At 40.3% G+C, this 26,782-nt stretch overlaps 1 pseudogene; it reads left to right on the top strand.

The window, feature by feature from the left end:
- The window catches only part of LOC140182324 (uncharacterized), a 177,071-nt pseudogene that overhangs the window by 125,499 nt on the left and 24,790 nt on the right, over positions 1-26,782 (top strand).

Here is a 26,782-nt window from a genome sequence, read left to right as displayed (position 1 = left end):
TACTTTGTGTTTTGATTAGAATCTCTCCACCTTTGTTTTGAAAAGATTATATTATGTATTGAACTCTTTCGGAACTTGCCTATAGAGGCTCTTATGTTTCCTTTGGGAGAGATTAGGATATGCTGTTGTCATCTACTTTCATACTGTACCCTAGCCGGCCTAAACTTCGCGGGTCGCGACTAGTGGCTATTTACTTATGTTATATATATCTATCTCTTAATCTCCTTTATGCCTTGTCCGTATATCGCGTTTGGCTTAGCAGTTTAACTTTTCGTTGTCGAAACGTGAGTGATACGCCTTCGCGATTTTATTTCTACTCTTTTCAGGCTTCTCGATTAATACTCTTTTCGAAATTACGTATATTTATATATTAAAAATCCACCTGAGAGTCGTACCACCGTAATATCATTGACTTATGACTCGAGCATAAGGATTTGAGTATTAGGGTGTTACAGTTCACAAGGGTTTGACTATACCTAACATTGTAATATTCCAGGTAAGATTTCACTACTAGATCCATCCTTATCTTTCTCTTTTCCATTGTTGATTCAGAGGAACCCTAATCCCAAAATAGCATACAAAATATTCCTTGTGTTATTCATGACTATGAGTATTAGAATCTTACTCTGAAGAGTATTCTCCTTTTTTCTTTTACATTCTTTAACTCAAATTATGATTTGACTGTTGAACCCTATTCTTCAATTCTGCTATGTTGCTGTCTTTTTTGAAAGAAGAGGTAGAACAAAAAAGAAATATATATATATATATATATATATATATATATATATATATCTGTCCATTTTTCTCCCAAAAATAAGATAGAAGGGATAGTTCATTTCTTTGGCACAAACATGTCAAAATTTTATCCTTATTTATTTATTTATTTATTTATTTTGGTAAGATATTATTATATCTACATATATAACCTGATATTCCCTAATTAAAAATTGTGTGCTGCCCCAGAACCTGTTCACGATGTGTTGAAGATCAAGGTCTTAAATTTCTTCAATTTGCTTTTCGCTGATTCAACTGTCTTCTAATCCTCGAGGTCTTGCTGAAGGAGATGCTTAACCCGACTTCTTGTTGTATATATTTGCCAGCTTCTTTTTAAAAGTAAGTAGCCCCTTCACTAATATGATCTATTTTAATTTAACCAGACTTTTTCTTTAATGTAAGTAGGAACAATTGCTATCTTGTGGCCATATTAATTAGGAATAATTTAGCTTTTGCATCATTTTTTCCATTGAATTTTTTAACGAAGAATGCAATTCTAGGATCCCTGGCAATGCTCTGAAGCAATGTTACACAAATGTAATAGAAAACAAAGGGATTTGCTTAGATTATATACACATTCTCCTTACTTTTAACAATGATCAATCTAGTAGATAATAAATTTTTTTCATGTTTTATTTATGGATTTTTTTTTATTCATGAATGTTGGCATGCAGTATTAAGTCTTGTTTCATGTTAAATCCTTGCTTACTGCTTAAACTAAATTAAACCCATATAAGTTCAATTTCATTTTTTTCTACCTTTACAGCTTGTTTGTTGATCGTTGACAACCTCAGCACCCAATACTTGGATTTTTTTTAATTTGCATTGTTATGGCAACCTCAAGCCACCATCTGTCAACAAGTCCTCCTTCTTCATCTAAAGTGGCCATTTGTGATAAGCCTGTTGTCAAAAATAGCAAAGATTTTGCTCTTGAATCAGAGGCCTCAAAATCAAAGATATGAGAATCTCAGGTGCTACTCCCTTTAACCATTAACGGTGTAGATTCAGCTTTCATTGGCCCTATTGTCTCTCTCAAAGTAGCAAACAAGATAAAAAATGCTTTTCCTGGTCACCCTCAAAGAAAATTTGTTGCTTTTTAAGACTCCATTCTTAGTGGATACTTTGACTCCAACAACAGGCTATTCAGAAATCCCCCAAAGACCAACATTGAAGGTTACCATGCTTGGTTAGGTAGGGTTGAAACTGAGAAGATGACCTTATGGAAAGAGATTGGTATATATGACCTAATTCAACTTAGTAAAAACTCTTACACTATTAATTCAGGACTAATGGGAGGTGCATTGTATTTCTGGGATGAGACTTCTCATACTTTTCACACCTCATACGGTATGATTACTCCTACTCTTCTGGATGTAGCTGCAATAACTGGCCTACCTCCCTTGGGAAAGGAAATTTTAACTACTACCCGGTCAACCACAGGAGTTGAGTATGCCATTGATATCTCTTTCACTACCTATCAGAGCTTCATTCTTAATAACAAAGGTCAACGTGGAGAACCTGTTTCTGATAATGAGCACATAGCCTTCCTTCTCTATTGGTTGAGCGGCGTTGTTTTCTGTGCCCGGAGTATTCAAGTTGAAGTCACTTATCTCCCATTGGTCATTATGTTAGCTGAAGGTAAGAGGCTGTGTTTAGGTCCTGGCTTGACTATATCTCACTCTAGATTGGATCACAGCCCTTATGAGGGAGAAGAAAAGAATCACTAATGTTGACGGTCCCGTTTAGTTTTTTCAATTGTGGCTATCCGCTATTTTTTAATCTGAGCTACAACCACATTTGACCCAAAAAGGTCCTACAGAAGATTTTGTGATTTTCGGACACTATCTGCTCGACTTAGTCTTTCTTGACAAGTTAATGGCCTCACATGATAAGATGAAACACTTCTTCCGTGCTTTCTATCACTTGCCAGAGAAAGACCACAATATCAATTTGACTCCCTCTGCTAATTGTCAAACTGGTCCAGAATGGTTGACGCGATCTCTTACCCCAGCTAGGGTTACACAAAAGGAAAGCATCACTATTTGGTCACAGTTCTTGACTCCCCAATTATTTTTTGCTGGATTCCCGGGTGAAGATGACCTAAGAACAGCAGTCTATATGGCAAATGCCATTTCTAGACAATTTGGGTTAGCTCAGGCCATTCCATCTCCTTACCATCTTCAAGAGCCACAATCTTTGCATGTCAACGCTACCTCACTAGAAGATCTGTTGCACATTCAGAAAGATAATACTACGCGGAGAAATAAATTCCACCTATTCCCTTTTATACCTTGTCTGTTGACCACATATTCATTCTTTTCTTGGTGGAAAATCTATTACTCTTCCATTAAAGTTGCTTTCAGTACCTGTTGTCAAAGGATGACCACTGTTCTTGTAATGCAACAAGTGAGAAGAGCACCAATCTCAAAAAGGGTAAGTACAACTAAATCATTTGCTCATTGTGATTTCAAAAATTATGGTCCTCTATTTGTTATTTTCTTCATGCATAATGCCTTATAAGAATATCACAATGGCACCTGTTTTAATTATTTTATTATTATTATTTTTTTTGTTACAGAGAAAACAACTACCCCACTTGCTGCCAATCCTCCATTGAGAAAGTCTTCCGGTAGGCTTGTAGGAAAAAAAAATTCAATTTTAATTACTCAAGCTGCCGGGTAAAAAGAAGACTTGAACCAATTGAAGTGTCAACATCTTCATATAGTGATGATAAGGATGACACATCAAATACATCCAATGACAATCTTGATAGACCGGTAATCTCTCAGCACAATGAAGGGGAAAACGAGAACACCTCGTCTAGTGATAAATCAGTGAGTAAGTTCTCTTCGGAAGATGATGTCGATGCTCTTAGCCCCAGTGGTCAACTTGCTTCTTAGGTATTTTTATAGGTTTTCACATCCTCCATATTAAAATAGCATTATCTTGAAGAACTTACATGATGATGATATCTCTCATGTGGCTATTTTTCTTAATCTCGTTAATTACCTTTGTCCTCATTCCACTTCTTACTTTAGGTCACTGTGGCTCCTACCACTTCTTTGATTGTGCCTAGCACTTAAAATCTAATGGCTGCCACATCTAACAAGCCTACACCTAAAGCCAATGCCAATAAGGTATGCCATGTCATTTAACCTGATTATTAGTATCTCTTCTTTATATCTCCTTGATGAACGGATTTTTAACGGTCTAGAATTTCACAAATGAAACCTCATTCTAATTATAGTTTCTAAAACAACAAAGAATCCTTTCATACAAAAATTTGGTTGTCACAAGTAATAAACCCCTAAAAATAATAACCGAAGTATTCAAATCTCGGGTCGTCTCTCAAGGAATTGTAGGGAAGTGTTTTTACTATTGGTTGTGGGATTGTATCTTTTTGGGGTTTTGAATAAGGAACAAGAAAATAAATTGCAAGAATTAAACTAATAACTAATAAAGCTCTTAGCAAGGTATAAAAACTGGAAGTCCTATCCTCATTATCCTTATCAATTGTGATGAAAATTTTCCATTGCTCCCACTTAGTTAACCTCTAACTATGAAGGAAAGACAAGTGGATGAATCAATTTGATTCCTCAAGTCCTAGTCAACTCCTAAGGAAAGACTAGTTTAGAGAGATTCAAATCAACTAGCAACTTTCAATTATCAATCAACAAAGGAGTTTGATAACTTAAGAGTCTCCAATTACTCAACCAAAGCCAAGAGGAGAGAAATCTACACTAAAATCCAATCAAGCATTTTATCAAACACTTGGAAGGCACAACATAAAAGCATAGAAAAGCAATAAGAGATAATAAAATCCAAACAACCAATTTGCAAGCATCAATGATAACAAATAATGGAAGAAGCAATAAACATGAAATACCTCAAATTGGATTAAATAGAAAATCAAATCTAACATGAGAATTTATAAACTAAATTGGCAACATAAAGTAATCAACAAGGGAAATAGTAAACTAAAATGTTAGAACAAATAAAAGTAGAAGAGAAACTAATTAAACTGAGATAGAAATCTGGAATTGAAAATAGCTAAACCTAAGAATTCTAAAACCTAGAGAGAGGAGAGATCCTCTCTCTAGAAAACTACATCTAAAACCTAAAATTATGTGAATGAATGTTGTATGATTGAATGCCTCATTGATTCCCCCACTCTGCAGCTTCTATTCTGTGTTTTCGGGCTTGGAACTAGGCCAAAAGGAGTCCAGAAATCGCCCCCAGCGTCTTCTACAATTTCTGCACGTGGCGCATGTCACGCGTACGTGTCGATGGTCTTCTTCGCGTGTCATGCATACGCGTCAGATACGCGCATGCATCGCTATGGAATGTGCCAAGTCACGCGCACGCGTCAGGTACGCGCGCGCGTCATTCCTCGCTGGCCAGCTCATTAGTTTCTTGTGTTCCTTCCATTTTTGCAAACTTCCTTTCCATCCTCTAAGCCATTCCTGCCCTATAAAGCCTGTAAACACTTAACACACATATCACGACATCGAGTGGTAATAAGAGAGGATTAATAATTAGCAATTTTAAGGCCAAAGAAGTATGTTTTCAATCAAAGCATAGAATTAAGAAGAAAAATGTAAAACATACAATTTATATGCATAATTGTGAATTTAGTGGATAAAATCCACTCAAATAAGTACAAAATGTACCACGAAATAGTGGTGCATCAATCTCCCCACACTTAAACATTAGCATGTCCTCATGCTAAGTTCGAGAGAAGCTATAAAGGAGTGAAGAGGAATGGTAAAACTTATGAAATGAAACCTATCTATATGAATGCAACTAAATGCAAAAATACTTCTACCTACTTGGTTAAAAATAAATAGATCTTTTAAGAACAAATATGAACTGGATTTCACTAGTTCAAATTATAAAAATGAAGTACAACTAGACTTGCAAGAAGAATATAGCTCATGAAAGCCGGGAACAAAGAATCGAGCATCGAACCCTCACTGGAAGTGTATACACTCTAATTACTCAAGTATTTAAGGTTCGACTCTCTCAGTTCTCTACTAACCTTGCTTTCTAAGACTTGCTCTTCTTCTACTAATCAACAGAAATTTAATGCACAAATAACATATCAAGAGGTCTTTTAAGGGTTGTAATGGGGCTAAGGTCAAGGTTGAATTGTATTTGGTCAAGTGGACTAAAATCTGAATCCTTAATTAGCCTAAACCTCCCACCTAACTTAAGACAATCCATGTAATAACAATACAAAATCTAACTACCCATTTACTATGTTTACCACATATTCATGCATCTGAGTTTGAGTACAGTACATATGCATTGCTATCACAATTTACTTTGGGGCATTTTGTCTCCTTTTTTTGTTAATTGCTTTTTTCTTTGTCTTTCTCAATGCACATGATTAAGGTATTGAGTTCAAGAATATATGCTCAACATTTTTTCACATTTTCACAAAAAAAGTCTAACATACTCAATTCCCAAACCAAACGTTTCCAAACCCACTTTCCCCACACTTAATTCGTGAGCACTCTCACTAGTCTAAGCTAACCAAGGATTCAAATTAAGGATATTATTGTTTTCCACTTAGAGTTAGTGATGAGCTAAAGTAAAGAACAAAGGAGTAAAATAGGCTCAACATTGGTTTGCAAAGGATAATGAAAGGGTAAGGCCATATGGGTATGTAAGCTCAGTGAAACAAAGGCCTCAATCATATAAGTGCATGCATACATCAAATAATGGAAATATAGAATTAAGCAAGACAAAGATCACAATTTTAGAGAGAACAACACACACTAAAACAGAATATTTGTTGATAAAATATAACCAATTTAAATAGGCTCCAAATCTCACTAGTTTTATGTGTTTGAGATCTAAACCATGTTCCAGTATAATATTCCTTCAAACAAGTTCGATAAAAATTTTAATTCAAATTAGTGAAATGCTATAAAAGGTTTCTTGAAAAAGAATTCATCACTTCAACCAAGTAGTGGAAAATTATGCACAAAATCAAACAAACATATGCAACAACTAACAAATCGACATTGGTGTTAAAAAAGGAAGTAACTAACCCACGGAAGTTGGTATCAACCTCCCCACACTTAAAGATTGCACCGTCCACGGTGCATGCTAAGATGTGCAAGTGGATGGGTGGCTACAACCGATGCTTTTCTTCAAAAATCGTGCAGATCGACTCGTCGGTTGCCCCTTTGAGAAGCTTTTCCTTTCCCTTCTTCGGTGGCCATCCTGAAAGAAGAAGAAAAGGAAGAAAAGTAATCCAAAAATAAAGATAAGAAAATAAATGAAGTATGGGTGGTTTGATGCCAAATAATGAGGGTCTAAATTACATGGTAGCTACAAGATGCAAGTGAGAAAATAGTAAAAGCAAATGGCATAAGTGCAAAGAGTGCAACAATGGGGAAGAGATACTAGGTAATGAAAGACAGTATAAATTCATGTCAATACAAAAGGAACACAGGTATCATAAAAGATTGGCATTGATAGACAAATAATATCACCCAACAGTGTAAAACAAGTCACTAAGCACCAAAATAATACCAGAAAAAATGCAATAATTGAATAAGAACATTTAACACCAATGGTGAAATAGGAAATTAGAAAAGAAGGTGAAAACATGAATAAAATTAAAATGTAATGAATGAAAGTATGCAAATGCAATAGGGAGAATGGAATGAAAGAGAATAAGGATGAGAAGTTAAAGAAATGAAGAAGAAGAAAGTAAGAAAGGAGGAAGAAAGAAGTAGAAAGCAGAGAAGTAAGAAGTAAGAAATGAAAAACAGGGCGCGACGCGTGCGCGCAGGTTACACGTACGCGTGAAAACTTAAATGGCCATGCGACGCGTAAGCGTCCCCCACGCGTACGCGTGGGTGGCAAAATATGCACACTGACACGTGAGCGTCGGTCATGCGTACGCGTGACTGCTCGCGCGACTCCAGCCTAGTGGCAGCCCAACTTTCTGTCCATTCGCTCTTTACGCCGAATTCCATGCCTACGCATGGGTTGAAAAATTAGCAGGGGATGCGTACGCGTGAGGCACACATACGCGTGGGGTGGCTTGTGCTCCACGCACCCCTCCCGCGTGTCTCCATTGCAACTCTCTGCCCCATTTATTAATACTGCGAACTTGCATGGGACGCGTCCGCGTCATCGACGCTTATGCGTCGTTCGCTTTTTTTTATGCAGAATGCAGGTGATGATGCAGAAATTATGGATGAACACTGATAACAATAAAATAAAATAAAACTAAGAATAAAAAGGGAAGATCATACCATGGTGTCTCCCACCTAGCACTTTTAGTTATTGTCCTTAAGTTGGACATTTGGTGAGCTGATGACTTGCATCATCTACCTTTCTTTCTTGCATAAAGAAGACCATAAAAGAGCATAAATCTCATTTTATCAGTACAATTCATGCATTATTTGATGAATATTATGGTACACTACTTTGAGTTGAGTTGTGCTGAATTTCAGGTGAGAAAAGTATCAAAAATGGGGTAGAAGACAAACAAGAAGCTGGGCGTGTAAAACTGGCGTGACACTTGAAGCAAACGCCACAAAAATGCACTGGCGTGGCACGCCAGGAGCTGGGCGTGGCACGCCAGTGCTAAAGTCCAGAGAAGAGATTCAAAGCAAGCATATGGGCGTGGCATGCCATAGACTGGGTGTGGAACGCTGATACAAAATTCCAGAGAGCTACAATGGAGGACACAAAAGGGGCGTGGCACGCCTGACTCATGAACCACTATGGGCGTGCCACTTGAGCAAAGGAGCGTGGCACGCCAACTCACCATTCCAAGAAGAACCTTCACTATGGCGTGCCACTTGGTGTCGAAGGCGTGGCACGCCAGCCCCAAGAAGTCACTTGGGCGTGCCACTTGAGAACCCAGGCGTGGCACGCCAAGCTTAAAGATTTCACAAACCCATGGGCGTGCCACTTGAGCAGCATTGCGTGGCACGCTGGTACAATAATCCAGAGAAGGGGCTGAAGGCAATTGAAGACTGGGCGTGCCACTTGAGCAACCAGGCGTGGCACGCCAATGCACAAAGGACCAAAAGGAAGGACTGGGCGTGCCACTTGGTATCGAAGGCGTGGCACGCCAACCTTAGCATTTCACTATGGCGTGCCACTTGAAGGCTGAGGCGTGGCACGCCAACTACTGGAACCAAGACAAGATCATGGGCGTGCCACGCCAGCCTTTAGGCGTGGCACGCTGGTATAAGTTTCCAGAGAGGATGAAGGAGGCCAATTAAATGGGGCGTGCCACTTGGTATCGAAGGCGTGGCATGCCATTCACCATTCTTCACTTAGGCGTGCCACTTGAGTAGCCAGGCGTGGCACGCCAGTGTCATTCAGAAGAGAAGCATTGGGGCGTGCCACTTAAGTTCGTGGCGTGGCATGCCAAACAGAGCAACCACTCACTCACAAGAGGGGCGTGGCACGCCAGACCCTGGGCGTGCCACGCTTGTTCAACTTTCCAGAGAAGCCTAGCCAAGCATAAAGCAAGGGCGTGGCACGCCAGACCTTGGGCGTGGCATGCCAGTACAAGTTTTCAGAGGCAAAGAGAAGTGAGAAAGGCAAGGGGCATGCCACTTGAATTCGAAGGCGTGGCACGCCAACACAAGAAATCCACTATGGCGTGTCACTTGAGCTCGAAGGCGTGGCACGCCAAGGGTGAAAGAGGGACGAGCGTGTCACTTGAAGGATTAGGCGTGGCACACCAAGCTGGAAATGAAGAGCACGTGACACGACAGCTGAGAAGTCATGCTTATTGAGTGTTTTCTTTTCCCTCCAAAATGTAATTTTCCTTTTTCATTTTCGTAATTCTTTTATTTTACTAGGAGTAGTATAAATACCCCAAGGAGTACTAAAGAAGGGGGTTAAGCAGTCAGTTTTAGATCCACTTTTACACTTCACTTTTGAGTACCTTTTGAGCTATGAGTAGCTAACTTCTCTCTCATTGAGAGAGGGAGCTCTGTTGTACTTGATGGATGAATGATAGTGAAATCCTTCTTCTCTTCATCTTCTCATTGATTTGCTAGAAGGAATTTCATTCTTAATGCTTAGTGTTCAATTATCTTAGGAAAGAGATTGAATGCAATTGGGTTTCATGGGAACCTTGGGACAGGAAACATGAAACCATGCTTGAAATCCCTTCTCACACTAGAGTAGAATCTGGGTTTTGGTGTTTGGATATGTGACATATAATCCTCCCTCTACTTGGACCTATGATGGTGTATGGTATAATCAAGGACCAAGCATATCTCTCCTCATGAGCAATTAGACCAAGGAATTAGCTATTGATCAAGATCTGAGAGATTGAGTCACCAAGGGATTGGGGCTCAATCAATCATGATTGCTAAGAGGTCAATGAGTTGCATGATTGAAGGGGATATAAGCTAGACTTGATCCAAAGAGACAACATCTCCCAATCTCAATGAATTTCCCCATTCCTATCTATCCATTTCTTTATAGCTTAATTTTACATTCAGCAATTCTCCATTCCCATTTACATTCAAGTCATTTATGATTCTGCACTTTACTTTCTGCCATTTATATTTCTGCTCTTTATTGCTTTTCTTTATATTCTTGTCATTTACATTTATGTCATTTACAATTCTGCACTCTATAATTCTATTGATCCGCTTGACTAATTCATCAATCGATTAAAACTGTTCAAATTTGCCAATCTCTGTGGATACGATCCCACTCCACTGTGGGTTATTACTTGACGATAATTTTGGTGTGCTTGCCAAAAGGACTAATTCACCAATTTTGAATGGGGTGTGAATTCCGGTCATCAAGTTTTATGGCGCCGTTGCCGGGGATTGGCTTAAATTTGACAGTGATTAAATCAATTGGAGAGCTAGATTAAGCAATTTAAATTCCTTGTTATTTTATCTTTTTTTAGCATTTTTTTTATTTTTCTTTGAGTTCTATCTCTTTCTTCTTTGATTATTTTTATCATTCGTATTTTCACTCTTCCAATTGTTTGATAAATTACACCACTCACACTAACATTCACTCTAACAAGAGTAACTTCCTTATTCAATTTTTTTTCTTTCTTCTCTTGTTTTGCCTTGCTGGTTGTATGACAGGTAGAAGAAGTGGGGCTTCAACTTCCTTTGATTCTGAACCTGAGAGGACCTTCCTTAGATAAGGAGGGAAGCAAGAGGGAAAAGAGTTGTTGGTGCTGAGGAAGAGGAAGAGTATTTTGAAACAAACATGGAGGAGAACATGGAGAACCATCATGAAGAAGAAGCTCACAACCATGCCAGAGAAGGTCCAGTAAATCATGATGGGCAAGAGAGGAGAGTCTTAGGCTCCTACATCAACCCAAATCCAGGAAATTGTGGCAGCAGCATCTTAAAGCCAACAATTCATGCCAACAATTTTGAGCTGAAACCTCAGCTCATCACACTCGTTCAGAACAATTGCTCATATGGAGGAAGTACCCAAGAAGACCCTAATCAACATCTTAGCACATTCTTGAGGATATGTGATACTGTAAAGTCCAACGGGGTATACCCCGACATCTACAAACTATTCTTGTTCCCTTTCTCACTCAGAGATAAGGTAGCAAAGTGGTTGGAATCATTCTCCAAGGATAGCTGGTGCACGAAATTGTGATCTCCAGGCTCAAACAAATCTTGGTAATGGCTCCAAAGCTTGGTGCTCTGATCTTAATTCATAATATGTCACAACTTCGATACAACTAACCAGCAAGTGCACTGGGTCGTCCAAGTAATACCTTACGTGAGTAAGGGTCGAATCCCACGGAGATTGTTGGTATGAAGCAAGCTATGGTCACCTTGCAAATCTCAGTCAGGCGGATATAAAACAGTTATGTGGTTTTCGAATATTAATTAATAAAATAGGGATAGAGATACTTATGTAACTCATTGGTAGGAATTTCAGATAAGCGAATGGAGATGCTTTTCGTTCCTCTGAACCTCTGCTTTCCTGCTATCTTCATCCAATCAGTCTTACTCCTTTCCATGGCTGGCTTTATGTGATACATCACCACTGTCAATGGCTACTTTCGGTCATCTCTCGGGAAAATGATCCAATGCCCTGTCACGGCACGGCTAATCGTCTGGAGGCATCACCCTTGTCAATGGCTTCATCTTATCCTCTCAGTGAATAATATGCTCACGCACCCTGTCACGGCACGGCTATTCATCTGTCGGTTCTCGATCATGCTGGAATAGGATTTACTATCCTTTTGCGTCTGTCACTAACGCCCTGCAATCGCGAGTTAGGAGCTCGTCACAGTCATTCAATCATTGAATCCTACTCGGAATACCACAGACAAGGTTTAGACCTTCTGGATTCTCTTGAATGCCGCCATCATTCTAGCTTACGCCACGAAGATTCTGGTTAGGAGATCTAAGAGATATTCATTCTAGCTTAATTCATGTAGAACAGAAGTGTTTGTCAGGCACGCGTTCATAAGGGAGAAGGATGATGAGTGTCACACATAATCATCACCTTCATCACATTCTTGGGTGCGAATGGATATCTTAGAAGCGAAATAAGAAGAATTGAATAGAAAACAGTAGTACTTTGCATTAATCTTTGAGGAACAGCAGAGCTCCACACCTTAATCTATGGAGTGTAGAAACTCTACCGTATGAAAATACATAAGTGAAGGTCCAGGCATGGCCGAGATGGCCAGCCCCCCAAAACGTGATCAAAGGATCATAAGGTAATCCAAAGATTTCAAATACAATAGTAAGAGGTCCTATTTATAATAAACTAGCTACTAGGGTTTACATGAGTAAGTATTTGATGTATAAATCCATTTCCGGGGCCCACTTGGTGTGTGTTTGGGATGAGCTTAAGTGTTGCACGTGCAGAGGCCATTTGTGGAGTTGAACGCCAGATTTTGTGCCAGTTTGGGCGTTCAACTCTGGTTTTGGATCCTTTTCTGGCGCTGGACGCCAGATTTGGATAGAAAGCTGGCGTTTTTACGCCAGTTTACGTCGTCAATTCTTGGCCAAAGTATGGACTATTATATATTGCTGGAAAGCCCTGGATGTCTACTTTCCAACGCAATTGGAAGCGCGCCATTTTGAGTTCTGTAGCTCCAGAAAATCCACTTTGAGTGCAGGGAGGTCAGAATCCAACAGCATCAGCAGTCCTTTTTCAACCTCTGAATCTGATTTTTGCTCAAGTCCCTCAATTTCAGCCAGAAAATACCTGAAATCACAGAAAAACACACAAACTCATAGTAAAGTCCAGAAATGTGAATTTAACACAAAATCTATTAAAAACATCCCTAAAAGTAACTAGATCCTACTAAAAACATACTAAAAACAATGTCAAAAAGCGTATAAATTATCCGCTCATCAATAGCCTAACTACATGGGAGGAGGTCGTGAACAGATTTCTTGCAAGATTTTACCCTCCACAAAGAATCATTAGGCTGAGAGCTGAGGTACAAACTTTCAGACAGCAAGATGGAGAAATACTTTATGAGGCCTGGGAGAGATTCAATGATCTGACAAGAAGATGCCCACCAGAAATGTTCAATGAATGGGTACAACTTCACATCTTTTATGAGGGACTATCCTATGAAGCAAAGAAGGCTGTGGATCATTCTTCAGGAGGCTCACTCAACAAGAAGAAAACCATTGAAGAGGCCATAGATGTCATTGAAACTGTAGCTGAAAATGAGTATTTCTATGCTTCAGAAAGGACTCAGAAAAAGGGAGTGCTAGAGCTCAACACTGTAGACGCTTTGTTAGCTCAGAACAAAGCAATTGCAGCTCAAATAGCAGCTCTAACAAAAAGGATGGAGGCTAACCAAGCCTCAGTTATTCAGGACCAAACTCCCCAACAAGAAGGGAATGCACCAGGATCTGAAGGAGACTGGGAACAAGCAAATTATGTGAACAATTCATCCAGACCACCATATGACCCACACTCTAAGACATACAACCCAGGTTGGAAGAATCACCCAAACTTTGGGTGGGAAAATCAACAAAACCACAACCAGGACCACAACAAGCCTTATTCATCAAATCGGCATTTCAACCACAACCCCAACCATCAAACAGGGAACCATAGACCCTAGCATAACTCACAAAACACATCATACCATAGTAACCAAACCACACACAATAACCTCAACCAAGATGCACCATCCTCAACTATGCAACCATGTGAAATCAAGAGCAACTTTGAGAAGATGGAAGCTGCAATAGCACAACTATCCTCACAAATTACAGGAGCAGTCTCCACCCTCATGGACAGACAAGCACAAATTGACAGAAGGATAGATGCTAATCAAGAGGAATACAGGTCAAATCTGAAAAATCAAGGCGCAACAATCTCAAAGTTGGAAGCACAAGTGGGGATTTTATCCAAGCAAATCCCACTTTCCACACACACATTTCCTAGTGATACTATGGCCAACCCAAGAGGGGAATGCAAAGTCATTACTCTAAGAAGTGGGAAGGTTGTAGAAGAAGGAACCCCAAGCAAAGACAAGCATGAAGAAGTTGCAGCAAAGCATGGGAACAAGGATGAAGAAGAAATCCCTGCTCCACCTCTACCAAAACCAGTCTTGAAGCCTTATGTGCCAAAGGTACCATTCCCACAAAGGCTAGGAAAAGATGGGAAAGATGGCCAGTTTTCTAAGTTCCTAGAGATCTTCAAGAGGCTCCAAATCAACATACCATTTATTGAGGCATTAGAACAAATGCCACTCTATGCTAAATTTTTGAAGGAGCTTATAACCAAAAAGAGGAACTGGGAAGCAAAAGAAACCATAATATTGACTGAAGAATGCAGCGCCATCATACAGAAGAAGCTGCCTCAAAAGCTGAAGGACCCAGGGAGTTTTCAAATTCCCCGCATCATAGGAGACATCACCATTGAGAAGGCTTTGTGTGATTTGGGAGCTAGCATAAATCTTATGTCCATGACCATGATGAGAAGGATGAAGATTGAGGAAGCCAAGTCAACAAGAATGGCACTCCAATTGGTTGACAAAACATTTAAGTTTCCACATAGAGTGGTGGAAGACTTGCTAGTGAAAGTAGGAGAGTTCATCTTTCCTGCTGATTTCGTTGTGCTGGACATGGAAGAAGAGGTCAATACCTCGATTATCCTAGGAAGACCATTCCTAGCTACTGCTGGAGCCATCATCGATGTGAAAAAAGGGGAACTAGTCTTGAGGTTGCATGAAGAGAAAATGATCTTCAATGTCTTCAAAGCAATGAGTTACCCCCAAGGAATCCATAGGAGAATGCATGCTGGTAGACACCATGGAACAAATAGTTCAAGAAGTCTTAGAAGAAGAACAATGTGGAGAAACCATTGAGCTGGAACAAGCACCAGATGGAGAATCACCACAAGCAACCATGAGAAACTCAATCATGCCAACCATTACAAGCAACAAAGATGCAGAGCCACCAAAACTAGAACTGAAAGCACTACCACCCAGCTTGAAGTATGCATATCTGGATGCTAACAACACCCAACCAATGATCATAAATTCAAGTCTGAGTAAGAAACAAGAAGAGGAGCTCATCCAAGTGCTGAGACAACACAAGGATACCATAGGCTGGACACTTGCAGATTTAAAAGGGATCAGTCCTTCAATGTGTATGCATAAGATCTTGCTTGAAGAAGATGCCAAACCTTCAAGACAACAACAAAGGAGGCTGAACCCAACTATGAATGAAGTGGTTCAGAAATAAGTGTTGAAACTATGGCAAGCAGGGGTGATATACCCTATCTTAGACAGCCCTTGGGTAAGCCCGGTGCAAGTAGTTCCTAAAAAGGGAGGGATCACTGTTGTGGCAAATGAGAAGAATGAATTGATACCCACAAGGACAGTGACCGGATGGCGTATGTGCATTGACTACCGGAAACTTAATGAAGCCACCCAGAAGGACCACTTTCCCTTACCTTTCATGGACTAGATGCTTGAAAGATTGGCAGGACATGAGTACTATTGCTTCCTAGATGGGTATTCGGGCTACAACCAAATTGTTGTAGACCCCAAGGACTAGGAAAAAACTTCATTTACTTGTCCATATGGTGTTTTTGCCTATAGGAGAATGCCCTTTGGATTGTGCAATGCACCTGCAACATTCCAAAGGTGCATGCTCTCCATTTTTTCAGACATGATTGAGAAGTTCATAGAAGTATTCATGGATGATTTCTCTGTATTTGGGAACTCATATTCTGATTGCCTATACCATCTTGCTCTTGTGCTAAAAAGGTGTCAAGAAACCAACTTAGTTTTAAACTGGGAGAAGTGCCATTTTATGGTGACTGAAGGGGTGGTTCTTGGTCACAAGATTTCAAAAGATGGTATAGAAGTGGACAAGGCAAAAGTGGAAGTAATTGAAAAATTACCTCCACCTTGCAATGTCAAAGCAATCAGAAGCTTTTTGGGACACGCTGGGTTCTATAGGAGATTTATCAAAGATTTTTCAAAAATTGCAAAATCCCTTAGTAACCTACTTGTCTCAAATACTCCCTTTGTTTTTGATAGAGAGTCTATGATAGCCTCTGATGAACTTAAGAAGAAACTCTCCTCTGCACCTGATTTTGCTGTTGGTGCTGTTCTAGGACAGAGGAAAGACAAGCTAGTACATGTTGTTTACTATGCTAGCAAGGTTCTCAATGAGAATCAAAGGAACTATACTACCACGGAGAAAAAACTTTTAGCCATAGTTTTTGCTTTTGACAAGTTTAAATCATATCTTATTGGCTCAAAAGTAATTGTGTTCACTGATCATGCAGCACTCAAATACTTGCTTACCAAACAAGAATCTAAGCCCAGACTAATAAGGTGGATCTTGTTGCTCCAAGAATTTGATATTGAGATTAAAGATAGGAGCGGAGCAGAGAACAAGGTAGCTGACCACCTCCCAAGGATCCCACAAGAAGAAAAGATGCAGCAAGTAGCAGTCAATGAAAGCTTTCCTGATGAACAATTGATGATGATTCGAGTAGCCCCTTGGTTTGCAGACATAGCCAACTTCAAGGCTATTGGGGAGCTACCAACTAACATCAATAGGCACATGAGGAGGAAGCTAATCAAGGATGCCAAATACTACATCTGGGATGATCCTTATTTGTTCAAAAAGTGTGCTGATGGAATCCTAAGAAGGTGTATACCCCATGAGGAAGGGCAGGAAGTATTATGGCAGTGCCATGGATCTGCATATGGAGGTCACTTTAGTGGAGAAACGACAACAGAAAAAGTGCTTCAATCCGGATTTTACTGGCCAATAATTTTTAAGGATGCCAAGAAAATGGTGTCAAGATGTGATGAATGCCAAAGAGCTAGTAATCAAACCAAGAGAAATGAGATGCCACAGTAATTCATACTAGAGTTGGAGCTGTTTGATGTATGGGGGATTGATTTCATGGGACCCTTTCCAACCTCCTACTCAAATAGCTACATATTGGTGGCTGTTGATTATGTCTCAAGATGGGTAGAAGCCATAGCCACTGCAACAAATGACAACAAGGTTGTGATAAGCTTCTTGAGAAGGAACATTTTCAGTAGATTTGGAGTCCCCAGAGCTCTCATTAGTGATGGAGGGACACACTTCTGCAACAAACAACTCGAGGCACTCCTTCTCAGATATGGAGTGAAGCACAAAGTGGCAATTCCATACCACCCATAGACCAACGGGCAATCTGAAATTTCCAACAAAGAGCTAAAAAGAATCCTTGAAAAGACTGTTGGAAGCTCAAGAAAAGGTTTGGTCTAAGAAGCTGGATGATGCACTATGGGCCTACAGGACAGCCTATAAGACTCCCATTGGGATGTCTCCATACCAACTGGTATATGGCAAGGCTTGTCACTTGCCAGTTGAACTTGAACATAGAGCCTTTTGGGCTCTAAAGATGTTAAACTATGATGAGCAAGCTGCTGGAGAAAAGAGATTAATGCAACTCAATGAGCTGGAGGAGTTTAGGAATGAAGCATATGAGAATGCAAAAATCTATAAAGAGAACACAAAAAGGTGGTATGACCAAAAGATAGCAAGAAGGGAGTTCACTGAAGGACAGAAAGTGTTACTCTACAACTCAAAACTCAAGTTTTTCCCTGGAAAACTGAAGTCTAGATGGTTAGGACCTTTCACCATACTCAAAGTGTTTCCCTATGGTCATGTGGAGTTCATGGAGGACAAGACTCAGAAAACTTTTACTGTCAATGGCCATAGACTCAAACACTACTTGGGAGGCTCCTTAGAGGAGAAGGGAGAGAGCTACAAGCTCAGCTGAAAATGAAAGAATGTCAAGCTAATGATAATAAAGAAGCGCTAGTTGGGAGGCACCCCAACACTTTATCCTTTTTGATTTAGTTACTTTTCTTAGAAGTAGTTTAAAAATTTGTTGCATTAGGTAGTTTACTTTTCAGTCTCTTCTTTATCTTATATTGCTATATTAGGTAGTTTACAATTGCAGATTAGAACGTTGATTTTAGCTTTGGTAGCTAGATTTTCTTTACATTTTTTTCTATTCCGGAATTGCAACTTGATGAAGGCATTGATCATAATGAGTGAATGGGCTGAAGACTAGCTAAAATGCTAAGTTTGGTGTGGCCTCTCACCCACTTAATCTAGGCTTATAGACAATTTATATCTTGATTTGAAGAGTAAGTCCAAGGATTAAGTTTGGTGTGGCCACCACCAAGAATCATCTAGCAGCCCAAGTCACCCAATTTGAAAGCACTTAATACTTTGGGTAAAAACATGAATGTGGTTTAATGAGTTCAGAGGAATTGGAATCAAAATAAAATGAAAAGATTGATGTTATTCCACTCCTATGAACACATTAAATACACAATGATAAAACCAATTTATTGAAATGCCAAAGAATTAAGTTTGGTGTCCCAAGGGACACCCATCAGTTGCGATCCAATTCACTTTTGATGAGAAGGAATGTGAAAGGGTTCTTTTGTCATTACTAATGGGTTCAGTTTCATTTAGGAGAGAAGATGGGGCCCACATGGTAAACAACTCATAAAGCAAGGAAGTCAAAATGTACTTACACTTTGGAACTCAACACACGCAGAAGACACTGTGAGAAAAGGGTTGGCGCCTCTTCCCACGCTAGGCGCCACTCCCCAAATGGGAAAACATTTACTTTTTTTTATTTCCCACCCTTCCCACCATAACATTCACCCATTATAAAAGCCTCACCTCACCATCTCCTATCCCACTTCAACAACCCCAATCACACACGAAGAGCATACAACCCCTTCCTTTCTCTTTTCATTCTTTATCATCTCTTTCCCTACTTTCTTTCTTTTTTTTTCTTGATTGGGACAATCAAGTCCTAAGTTTGGTGTTGGAGCAAAACCTTGTTTTGCTTGTTCTTTCTTGTAACTCCATTTCACTTTCAAACACACTCTCTCAAATTCATGGCACCACCAAAAAGCTCAGCCTCAAAGAAAAGGAAAGTCAAGGAACCAACCTCTAGGTCCTCAAACTCCTTCAATGACTACAAGTTCCTCTCCGCATTCAACCAAAACTAATTCTATAGGTGAGTGAGAGGGAGATCATTCTAGAAGTTGGGTTCCAATTAGGGAGGAACGAGCACATTGAAATCAACATTGAGATCAACAATAGAGGTTGGTCACTTCTATGCAACTCACCAAGGAAAGTGGTAGAGAGCTTGGTGAGGGAATTCTATGCCAACGCAGTGCCTCAACCAGGACAACACTATGGCTACATTATCTATGTAAGGGGGAAGTCCATTGACTACAGTCCCTCTAGCATAGAAAGGATGCTAATGGTGAAGAGGACAAGCTCCACTCGGAGCTATGAAGAAAGAATGAAGCAGCAAGACCCTGGGTTTGATGAGATCCTAAATAAGATTTGTGTGATGCATGTGCGTTGGATCAATGACAAGGATGGGGTACCTAATCAATTGAGGAGAAGAGATTTGAGCCCCAAGCTAGAGGGTGGCTAGAATTTGTGAGGAGGTCCCTAATCCCCACATCCAACACTTCAGAGGTGACCAAGGAGAGAGCTATACTCATCTACAACATCATGAAAGGAGAGAACATCAACGTGGGGGAGATGATTGCCAACAACATCAACAAAGTGCTGAAGAGCACTAGTGACAACACAGCGTTGGCATTCCCCAGCATTATACAGAGGCTATGTGATGAGGCTGGAGTTGAAAAGATTATTGATGAAGTGCTTGTGAAGCAAGACAAGTTCATACCTGCCAAAAAGATGGCCAAGGTGGTAGCTGTGCACCCACTCCACAGGGCCAGAGAACAAAGAGCTCAGGCCCATGAACAACAACAACAACAAGAAGAAGAGGAGGCAGAAGAGCAACCTCAATTTCTGGCACTTCAACCACCACCACAATATCAATATCAACAATTTCCAGAGGGATTAAACTGGGAGCAACTGCAAGGAGATGTACACCAAATGAAGGGAGATCTACACCACTTGAGGGAAGATGTCAATCAATTCAAGGAAACTCAACAACAACAATGGAGCCAAGTCAACCAAAACATTCAACAACTCCAAGGGAGTTTTGAGAATCTCAAGGAGCAGCAAGATCAAATTAATTGGGGAGAAATGCAAGGCAGCTTAGGAGTGATTCTGAGACGGCAATTACAACAAATGGAGAGCCTTGCTGAATTCAGACACCTCTACGAAGCAAGAACTGTAGCCAGAAGGGAATATGATTGCTATGCGCAAACAAAGTTGAGCTACCTATGCAATATAGTAGCTAACATGAACCCCAATTACCCCACCTATATGCAGAAATTAGACAAACTCAGCTCAAGGCAAGAAGAAATAGCATACCAACACAAAGAGAATGTGAAATCCTACATGAGGAGGCTAGGATTTTGGAAACCCAAGGATGCCAAAGCACAAGAAGACTCCTCCAAACCAGATGAAGGTCGTTCTTCCCCCTCCAAGAAGAAGGACAAAGGGAAGGGGCCAATGAACTAAAGATGAAGCTGCTCAAGGTTGTTGAGTCTCATGGTTGACACTTTCCAATTTTTGAATTCTTGTTTAAGTTTTTGCTTTATTTACTTTTTGAATAAATAATCATGCTAGGATAGTTTATGTTTTATGCATAGTTTTTAATTCCCTTTTGAAGTCTTTATGAGTTCTTCTTTTCAAGAAAGAAAATACCATGTATTTCAAGTCTTCATTCCAACAAAAATAAAAGTAGAGTTTGTCTCCATAAGAGTCACTGTGAGTTGTGCAAAAACAATGAGAAAGACCAAGGCCAAGATGGATTATGAAACAAACTAAGATATAAGTAACCAATTGTAAGACCTTGAATGAACAAAAAAAGAAAATGAGTCATGGAAAAACAACTAGTCCTAGAAGGTATAACTAGGGGAAGGTTAAGGGGTGTTCCTTGAATATCCATAGAACCAAGAGGTAGTAGGCAATAAAGACCCAAGGCTCTGAGCATCAACTACTGAGATAGAAAAACAAACATTAAAAAGCTCAAAAAAAGAATAAAAAAAATATCTTAGTAGATGCTTGTGGTGAAGATGTGTCAAGAAGAGACCTGGGCAAGTAAATTCTTAGGGGTGTCTCAACACCTAGTACCCTAAAACCAACTAGTTTAGGAGTGCTAATTGAAAGCTTAATTAAAGGGTTGTCTTGAGACAACACTTAGAGTCGTGGTCAAGAAAGCAAAACAACCCTTACTACCTCAAGGTGACAATCAATAGAAAGGACCCCTAAAGCCTATACATGAAAGAACCCTCAAGGATCCAAGAGTCTTTCATGACATTAAAACATTCATGCATGTGTTGAACACTTAGCCTTACTCTTAGTTGTATTGCAATCACTCAAAGCCAAGGCCTCAAGTTATAAAGGTTTACTCACATTGATTTGCTTGGGACAAGCAAAACTTAAGTTTGGTGTTGTGATGACTTGCATCATCTACCCTTCTTTCTTGCATAAAGAAGACCATAAAAGAGCATAAATCTCATTTGATCAGTACAATTCATGCATTATTTGATGAATATTATGGTACACTACTTTGAGATGAGTTGTGCTGAATTTCAGGTGAGAAAAGCATCAAAAATGGGGTAGAAGACAAACAAGAAGCTGAGCGTGTGAAACTGGCGTGACACTTGAAGCAAACGCCACAAAAACGCACTGGCATGGCACGCCAGGAGCTGGGCGTGGCACGCCAGTGCTAAAGTCTAGAGAAGAGATTCAAAGCGTGCATGTGGGCGTGGCACGCTGATACAAAATTCCAGAGAGCTACAATGGAGGACACAAAAGGGGCGTGGCACGCCAACTCACCATTCCAAGAAGAACCTTCACTATGGCGTGCCACTTGGTGTCGAATGCGTGGCAGGCCAGCCCCAAGAAGTCACTTGGGCGTGCCACTTGAGAACCCAGGCATGGCACGCTAAGCTTAAGGAGTTAACAAACCCATGGGCGTGCCACTTGAGCAGCATGGCGTGGCACGCTGGTACAACAATCCAGAGAAGGGGCTGAAGGCAATTGAAGACTGGGCATGCCACTTGAGCAACCAGGCGTGGCACGCCAATGCACAAAGGACCAAAAGCAAGGATTGGGCGTGCCACTTAATATCGAAGGCGTGGCATGCCAACCTTAGCATTTCACTATGGCGTGCCACTTGAAGGCTGAGGCGTGGCACACCAACTACTGGAACCAAGACAAGATCATGGGCGTGGCACGCCAGCCTTTAGGCGTGGCACGCTGGTATAAGTTTCCAGAGAGGATGAAGGAGGCCAATTACATGGGGCGTGCCACTTGGTATCGAAGGCGTGGCACGCCATTCACCATTCTTCACTTAGGCGTGCCACTTGAGTAGCCAGGCGTGGCACGCCAGTGTCATTCAGAAGAGAAGCATTGGGGCGTGCCACTTGAGTTTGTGGCGTGGCACGCCAAACAGAGCAACCACTCACTCACAAGAGGGGCGTGGCACGCCAAACCCTGGGCGTGCCACGCTAGTTTAACTTTCCAGAGAAGCCTAGCCAAGCATAAAGCAAGGGCGTGGCACGCCAGACCTTGGGCGTGGCATGCCAGTACAAGTTTTCAGAGGCAAAGAGAAGTGAGAAAGGCAAGGGGCGTGCCACTTGAGTTCGAAGGTGTGGCACGCCAACACAAGAAATCCACTATGGCGTGCCACTTGAGCTCGAAGGCGTGGCACGCCAAGGTTGAAAGAGGGATGAGCATGCCACTTGAAGGATTAGGCGTGGCACGCCAAGCTGGAAATGAAGAGCACGTGACTCGCCAGAGGCACGCCAGCCACACGCCAGCTGAGAAGTCATGCTTATTGAGTGTTTTATTTTCCCTCCAAAATGTAATTTTCCTTTTTCACTTTTGTAATTCTTTTATTTTACTAGGAGTAGTATAAATACCCCCAAAGAGTACTGAAGAAGAGGGTTAAGCAGTCAGTTTTAGAACCACTTTTACACTTCACTTTTGAGTACCTTTTGAGCTATGAGTAGCTAACTTCCCTCTCATTGAGAGAGGGAGCTCTGTTGTACTTGATGGATGAATGATAGTGAAATCCTTCTTCTCTTCATCTTCTCTTTGATTTGCTAGAAGGAATTTCGTTCTTAATGCTTAGTGTTCAATTATCTTGGGAAAGAGATTGAATGCAATTGGGTTTCATGGGAACCTTGAGAAAGGAAACATGAAACCATGCTTGAAATCCCTTCTCACACTAAAGTAGAATCTGGGTTTTGGTGTTTAGATATGTGACATATAATCCTCCCTCTACTTGGACCTATGATGGTGTGTGGTATAATCAGGGACCAAGCATATCTCTCTTCATGAGCAATTAGACCAAAAAATTGGCTATTGATCAAGATCTGAGAGATTGAGTCACCAAGGGATTGGGGCTCAATCAATCATGATTGCCAAGAGGTCAATGAGTTGCATGATTGAAAAGGATATAAGCTAGACTTGATCCAAAGAGACAACATCTCCCAATCTCAATGAATTTTCCCATTCTTATCTATCCATTTCTTTATAGCTTAATTTTACATTCAGCAATTCCCCATTCCCACTTATATTCAAGTCATTTATGATTCTGCACTTTACTTTCTGTCATTTATATTTCTGCTCTTTATTGCTTTTCTTTATATTCTAGTCATTTACATTTATGTCATTTACAATTCTGCACTCTTCTATCCTATTGATCCGCTTGACTAATTAATCAATCGATTAAAACTGCTCAAATTTGCCAATCTCTGTGGATACGATCCCACTCCACTGTGGGTTATTACTTGACGATAATTTTGGTGCGCTTGCCAAAAGGACTAATTCACCAATTTTGAATGGGGTGTGAATTCCGGTCATCATGAGCCCCTTGTCATGGTGGCTTGTGCTTGAACTCATCCAGGAATCCCCACCAATGTTTGCAATTCTAATAGCCTCTGGGGTCCCAAACTAGGCACATAAAGCCTTCGAGCAAGTTAAAGCAAGTGATAAGGCCCCAGGAGTGTTGATTGTTAGAATGAATTCTGGGGTCCCAAACTTTGATTTTGCACCCGTCTTCGTATTGATCATCATTTTTCCAACTGGGTGGCAAGCAATCTGAATTCTCACTAAGGCATCCAAACAATTTTCTAGACTCATTCAATCGAGCTCGACACCAATCCTTGCACTTCAACTTTGAACATGCAATCGTATTGAACCTTGCCTGACAACTCCAACCACTACTTATCTCCCTCTTACTCTTAAAGTCACAAAGAGCTCTAAGTTGACCATCCGTCTCAAGTAACCCATATTCAAGTGGGAAAGTGAAGGTTAAGGATAAGAATTTTACCCACTTGAATGTTGTATTAGATGGTAATGGCTTCGATCTTGCAAGCTCCACTCCCTTATGTTTTTCCTTGACAACTTCAACCTCTTTGCGAGCTTCTTCAACATTAACCTCATCTTCAAGTTCAATGGGGGAGGATTCAATTGTGGATAGAAATTCATTAATTCTTGAATCTATCTCTTGATCAACCTCTTCAAGTTCTCCAACTATAATATGCCTTGGAGGTTGTACACCCTCCTCAACATCAATTTCAAGCTTCTTGGAGAGAGGTTCTATGACTGGAGGTTCCCATGGAGGTTCCGCATCTCCTAAGTCTTCAACCACTTCCTCTTCTTGAATAATTTCGGCTTTCTCCGCTTGCTCTAATACAAAATCCAGCTCCTCTTTGATGACTTCCACCTCTTGATAACTTTCTTCAAGGGTCTCTCCTACCTCCACCTTTTGGGCCCCCCTTTTGCTTCTCTTGAAGTATGTATGCGTGAACCCGATCCATTACGTCCCTAAGACTTCTCTCTTGTTCTATGTCAATAGCGTAATCAGGATCATGTTGCTCTAGGATTGATGCACTAGAGCTTGAGGGTTGAGTATTGGGGATAAAGGATGGATCCATATGAGATATAAGAGCTTAGAGAGTAGAGGTGAGACCGGTGAAAGTAGAGATAAGTGTGGTTTGAAGCTCCTGTTGCCCTTGGCAAATAACACTAAAGGTATCATCTATGAGAGCTTGGGGTGGATAGGAGGGTTCATTTGTTGGGAGAAAGGGCTCATAATGGGAAGATGGTTCTTCTCGATAAGGATATGAAGATGGTGAATATTGAGATGGTGGTTCTGGGTATAGTTCATATGGTTCGTATGGTGGTTGGTGTGGTGGATAAGGGTTAGGGTCATATGGAGGTGAGTGGTGGAAAGGGGCTTGTGAGTATTGTGGTTCAAAGTTATGTTAAGGAGGTGGTTCATAAGCATATGGTGGGGCTTGTTGGTAATTTGGTGGAGGTTGGTTGCCACGAAAAGGTCCACCATAACCATTTCTTGGGATGCATCGTAGAATGGTCATTGCCCATGGCACATTGGAAGATGTTGTTGCCAAAAGGGTTGATCAAATCCTTGTGGCTCCTCCTATCTTTGATTGTTCCAACCTTGATGCATGTTCTCATTATAGCGTCCATTCCCTACAACATAATTTGAACTAAACTCATAGCCAAAGGAGTGAGAATTCATAGTAACAAAAGAAAGTAAAAATGAAAACTAATAAGAAAATAATGAGAATAAACTCCTAAAACTAGAAACAACTAACAAAGAAACGAAAAAGCAAAATTATTCTCAATATTCACAATAACCAATAATAAGGCACACGTTTGCAATTCCCCGGCAACAGCGCCATTTTGATGAACGGATTTTTGACGGTCTAGAATTTTACAAATGAAACCTCGTTGCAAGTAAAGTTTCTAAACTAACAAAGAATCCTTTCATAAAAAAATTTGGTTGTCACAAGTAACAAACCCCTAAAAATAATAACCGAAGTATTCAAACCTAGGGTCGTCTCTCAAGAAATTGCAGGGAAGTGTTCTTGTTGTTGGTTATGGGATTGTATCTTTTGGGGTTTTGAATAAGGAACAAGAAAATAAATTGCAAGAATTAAACTAATAACTAATAAAGCTCTTGGCAAGGTATGAAAACTAGAAGTCCTATCCTCATTATCCTTATCAATTGTGATGAGAATTGTCCATTGCTCCCACTTAGTTAACGTCTAACTATGAAGGAAAGTCAAGTGGATGAATCAATTTGATTCCTCAAGTCCTAGTCAACTCCTAAGGAAAGACTAGCTTTAGAGGGATCCAAATCAACTAGCAACTTTCAATTATCAATCAACAAAGAAGTTTGATAACTCAAGAGTCTCCAATTACTCAAACAAAGCCAAGAGGAGAGAAATCTACACTAAAATCCAATCAAGCATTTTATCAAACACTTGGAAGGCACAACATAAAAGCATAGAAATGCAATAAGAGATAATAAAATCCAAACAACCAATTTGCAAGCATCAATGATAACAAATAATGGAAGAAGCAATAAACATGAAATACCTCAAATTGCATTAAATAGAAAATCAAATCTAACATGAGAATTCATAAACTAAATTGGCAACAAAAAGTAATCAACAAGGGAAATAAATAAACTAAAATGCTAGAACAAATAAAAGTAGAAGAGAAACTAATTAAAGTGAGATAGA

The sequence above is a fragment of the Arachis hypogaea genome, chromosome 19, assembly GCF_003086295.3.
Source record: "Arachis hypogaea cultivar Tifrunner chromosome 19, arahy.Tifrunner.gnm2.J5K5, whole genome shotgun sequence".
NCBI classification, from domain to species: Eukaryota; Viridiplantae; Streptophyta; class Magnoliopsida; order Fabales; family Fabaceae; genus Arachis; species Arachis hypogaea.
Note: the sequence above shows the minus strand (reverse complement) of the source record. Positions and strands in the feature narration are given on the sequence as shown.